The sequence below is a fragment of the Silene latifolia genome, chromosome 7 (assembly GCF_048544455.1).
Source record: "Silene latifolia isolate original U9 population chromosome 7, ASM4854445v1, whole genome shotgun sequence".
NCBI classification, from domain to species: Eukaryota; Viridiplantae; Streptophyta; class Magnoliopsida; order Caryophyllales; family Caryophyllaceae; genus Silene; species Silene latifolia.
The window spans coordinates 113,591,535-113,596,905 of NC_133532.1; the positions used below are offsets into that span (position 1 = coordinate 113,591,535).

The 5,371-nt window shown below is 40.3% G+C and overlaps 1 non-coding gene across 1 annotated transcript; it reads right to left on the reverse strand.

Moving 5' to 3' along the window:
* Positions 1-1,399: 1,399 nt before the first annotated feature.
* LOC141593546 (small nucleolar RNA R71) lies at positions 1,400-1,506 on the reverse strand. The gene has a single exon (XR_012521623.1). It is a non-coding gene; the product is annotated as a small nucleolar RNA R71 (small nucleolar RNA).
* Positions 1,507-5,371: the final 3,865 nt, after the last annotated feature.

Here is a 5,371-nt window from a genome sequence, read left to right on the forward strand (position 1 = left end):
TGATTAGGGGAAACCAACATGGGGAATGATTCATGCTTAAATTAATATGCTTTCATATCTTATTTGCTTGCTTGTTTTGATCTTAATACATGCACATGTTATATTTGATGAAATGCTAAGCCTATGAATCCTTGCATTTACTATCATCTCCTATCTTTTCAATGAGACTTGTAAGACATAACCCAACTCGAGTCTTGTTAGACCATGCATGTGTTGAGTAGGAAAGATTAAGTCGACTTGTAGGTGTTGTACAATCTAATCGATTCGGCTCCGGGACCCAAACTTTCCTAGGATTGTAAGATATAACCCAACTCAATCCATCACAACAATAATTGCTTGCTTATAATTTGAGAACATGTTTGTATGATCATATCCCATGATTCCCCTATGAACCCATGACACCCTAGTGCCTTTAATCAATTGTTTACACCCCTCATTTTATTCATCTTGCTAGTTTATTTTCATTGTTATTTTAGTTTAGTAACCTTCTACATCAACCCAATTTGTGACACCCCTAGACACTACTAGTTACAATAGAATTCTCATTTCAATACCCGTCCCTTGGGATCCGACCTTTACTTGCCTCTTTACTAATTGTAGAGTTGTTTGTGAAGTATAAATTGTGTTTTGTATCGACCATTGACCAACGACCACATATGCTTAATTGTGCACACCAAATGGATCCGATCAAAAATGGCGTCGTTGCCGGGGACGGTGTTTAATTGATTTAAGCTTTCTTTTATTGTTATTAGTTGTGTCTTTTTCACCTTGGGGAAGTAAAACTCCTCAAGGTTTGTTCTAATTGTTTTCTAGTTGTTTGATATTTTGCATGTCTAGAAGGTTACAAAGAGATTTGTTACCTTTTGACCGTGAAATCGAAAGAACCTTGACGAATAATAGGAGACTTGTTAGGAGGAATTTGGGAGGTGTTGGTGAAGTTGTTCAACCCACTAGTGAGTTTGTCAATCCTTTCGCAATAGAAGGAGAAGAAAACCCATTAAACAATACCACACAAAATCCACCTACAATGCTTAAATTCTCGTCACACTCTATACCCACCGAGGAGGATCTACCAAATGGTACTCCTACACCGCAACATCTCACCGGTAACTTTATTGCCAAGTCCGCCTTCATCCAACTAGTTGAGAGGAGCCAATTCGGGGGAATGCCTAGTGAGGACCCTCATTCTCATATGGAAACCTTTTGCGATTATTGTGAAGCTATCTCTCAAACGGGCGTGACTCAAGACCAAATAAGATGGGTCTTATTTCCTTTTTCGTTAATCGGCACCGCAAAGCAATGGTTGAAGGGCCTTGATAAGGCCACCCTTGGAATAGATTCTTGGAAGAAGTTAGCTCTAGCTTTCTACAAAAAATTCTACCCACCGGAAAAGACTAACATGCTAAGAGCTCAAATCACGGGTTTTAAGCAAAGGGATGAAGAATCTTTGTATGAAGCTTGGGAGCGGTTCAAAGGTATTTGTCGCTCATGTCCTCACCATGGACTTAGCGAATGGTTTTTAGTGCAACAATTTTGGAATGGTTTATATGAAGATTCAAGGAACATTCTCAATATGGGATCAAATGGAATGTTCACCGAAGTTGATGAAAATCAAACATGGAACAAGATTGAGGAAATGGCGGTCCATAATTCACAATATAGTAGACCTCGCAAGGCTACTAGAGGAGGAAAGTATGAAGTGGATTCCGTTACTCAATTGGGTGCTCAACTTAGTGCTCACATTGACACAATCAACTTGAAGTTTGAACAAGCTATTGCTAGACTTGAGGAAAACTCAAAAACATTAAAGCACCATGTCAATGCCATGACGGCATCCTCATCAATCCCAAGTGGGATATGTGAGAATTGTGGAACCTTGGGTCATGACTCAAGTGAATGTAGGGGAACAACCGAACAAGTTAATGCTTTCCAAGCTTACAAAAGTGGTACCCCTTATTCAAATTTTTACAATGAAAACACCAAGTTCCATCCAAATCTCTCATACAAAAGCCAAAATGTTCAAAACCCTCAAACAACATACACTCCACCACCCATGAGAAATCAAAATCAAAGACCCTTTTACAATCAAAACCAAGGCTACCAAAATCAAAATCCATACAATCACCAAAATGACCAAGGTTTTGATGTCCAAAAAGCGGTCCTCCAAATGCAAAAGAATCAACAAGAATTTTTCACTCAAATGCAAAAAGATAGCCAAGCAAAAGACACCACCATCAACAACATTCTAGCTCACACCAAGATGTTGGAAACACAATTGACCCAACTAGCATCTTCAAGCTCACAAAGACAAAAGGGGCAATTACCACCTCAAAGTAATCCCCCTAGACATGAAACGGTTAGTGCCATTCACTTGAGAAGTGGTACAAGATATGAAGCACCGAAGGAGCAAGTTGAGAATGAAGTTGTAAGAGCTAGTGAGAATGAAGTTGTGGTGCAAGGTCCCAAAGAAGGGGAATCATCAAAAGAAGAAAGTTCAAAGAAAAATGAAGACAAAGCCAAAGAAAAGGAGCCCATTGTGATTAGACTTCCTTTTCCAAGTCGTCAAGCCAAGCCCAAATTTGATGATCAACTTGGAAAGTTCATGGAGATTGTGAAGAACTTAGAAGTCTCAATTCCTTTCACGGAATTAATCAATCACGTTCCGGCCTATGCAAAGTACATGAAAGATATCCTCACAAAGAAGAAGTCGATCCGGAAACTTGAGACTATCGCCTTCACTAAGGTGAGTAGTGCAATACTTCAAGGGAGTTCACCTCCAAAGTTAAAGGATCCGGGAAGCTTCTCAATACCGTGTACCATTGGCGACACGACGATCAACAAAGCCTTATGTGATCTAGGGGCTAGTGTGAGTGTCATGTCGTACTCGGTAAGTAAAAGGTTGGGAATGGGAGAGCTTAAATGCACCAATATCACTCTTCAAATGGCCGATAGATTGACGAAGACACCATTAGGGATATGGGAAAATGTCCCCGTGCGAATTGGGAAGTTTTTCATCCCGGTGGACTTTGTCATTGTTGATATGGAGGAAGATTCCAACATTCCAATCATCTTAGGAAGACCTTTCCTACACACCGTCGGTGCGGTGATTGATGTGAAACATGGAGAGCTCACTCTAGAAGTGGGAGATGAAAGCATAACTTTTAATCTTGACAAGACCATGAGAGCTCCTCGTTTGCATGAGCCATGTTTCATGATTGACCATTATAGCCGAAAAGATGAAAGGAAGAAATCGGAACTCCAATGGAGGAAGAAAGTTGAAGATGCTCCATTCAAAGAGCAAGTGAATTGTGACAAGGAGAGCTTGCAAAGCTCATCAAAATCAACCAAGGAAGAAGATGATGGCCTCATTGGCCAAGAGAAGAAATTGGGAGAGTTGTCTCCATCTAAGCAAGAGATTTTCAATGATCAACTCAATGAAGTTTGTGGTCTTTGGGACGACGAGTTTGAAGGGATTTTTAATCCCTACATTGGGCATGCCATCGATCATGATCAACAACAAGGGCCACGGTCTATTGAGGACCTCTACCACAACAATGAACAAGCTTTTGATTACTTCTTCAAGGTGTTAAGCAACATCAACAACACCTTGAACATGCCCCCTTGACATCTCATCAAGAATGAGAGTTTGGTGGAGTCCTCCCTAAACCACCACTTGTAAATATTTCTAACTCCCTAACTTATTTTTTAAATTTTTGTATTGCATTTTTGTCATTTTTGGATTTTATTTACTTTGATCAAAATAATTGTCATGAAAAGAGAGAAGTGAGGGAGGGATTAACAATTTTAATTGATGTGTAGTGCTTTACCTTAGTGTGGGGATGGCAATTTCCTAGGCTATTCATGCCTTAGTAGTGCCCCCACAATAAAGAACACAAGTTTTGAAAGAAAGAAAGAAAGAATGATAAGGGAATGCGTTTGTGCACGGATGGAACTGAATCCGTGTACACAAGGACCAATCCGAGCGGATTCCTGAGAATCCGCCCGTCTCGAAGAAGATCCGAGCGTCTGAGAAGACGCCCGTCTTGGGCCGAGCCGAAATTGCAAAATTCTTGATCACAAAGAATCCGAGCGGATTTACGAAAGACGCCCGTCTCACAGAATCCGTCCGTCTTTTGGAAAAGACGCCCGTCTTTGCAGCTGAGAAAAACAAAGAAAAATCTCTGGACTAGAATCCGTCCGTCCTGCACGAAATCCGCCCGTCCCATCACAGAAGAATCCGAGCGGATTCCCCAGAATCCGCCCGTCTCTAGGCGGGATTTTGAAAATTTTGAAGCTGTAAAATCCGCACGGATTGTCCCTGCGTCTTGAAAAATCTCGACTTCTTTATAACCCATCTCACCTTCATTCATTCATTCATTCATTCATAAACACTACCCACAACATCAAAACCCTCATCCTCTCCATCTCAAAAACAAAAACCCTCAACAAAATCCACCAAAATCAAATCAAACCATCCTTCAAACAACAAATCAATCACTCTATCTTCAACAACAATCAAAACCAAGCACAAATTCTTCAACCTTTGAGTCGATTTTTGTTCTCATAAAGGCAAAGCCTTTCACCTTCAAATCGATTTGGGCATTCTACAAATTGAAGATTTTTTACTCTTTACTTGGTTAGTTCATCAAATGGCAAGAACAAAGGGAGCAACAAAGGCACCAAAAGCAAAGGCTCTCTCTCAAAGGCAAAAAGCTCTACAAGCAAAGAAAGCTTTGGCAATGGTGGTAGCAACACCAAACTTGGAAGTGCAACCACAACAACAACAAACTTCTATGGGAGCATCACCTTCTACTCCGGTAATCGATCAACTCTTGCATTATCCGGAGGTAACTTTCATTTCCGATACCCATAGAAATACATTTGTCAAGTTTGCTATGAAACAAATTCAATCCACCAAATTCATATGTGAAGATGCTTTAGAGAAATTAGGTGTTCTTGAACAAACAAAAGCCTTTTTCAATGCCATGGGTTTGAAGAAATTGTTTGAAATGAAGGAAGTAACATACCCCTCCCTTGTCTTGGAATTCTTAAGTTCTTTAAAAGTAACAAAAGTTGAGAATAGGGAAAATATTGAGTTTCGTCTAGCTAACACTAGTAGACGCATTACCTTTCCGGAATTGGGTGAAATTTTGGGTCTTAGCGATGAACATAAATATTATAAGCAATATGGGAAGTATGACCCCGAGCCTCTTTGGGAGGCAATCTCCGGGAAGAAATTTGAAGATTTTCATGCTTGTCGTTCTCTTTTGGTCCATCATCCGGGCATAAGAGTATGGCACAAAGTTGTGGGAAATACCATAATTGCTAGGAAAGACACCAATCATTTCACGGGACTCGATTTTATTCTTCT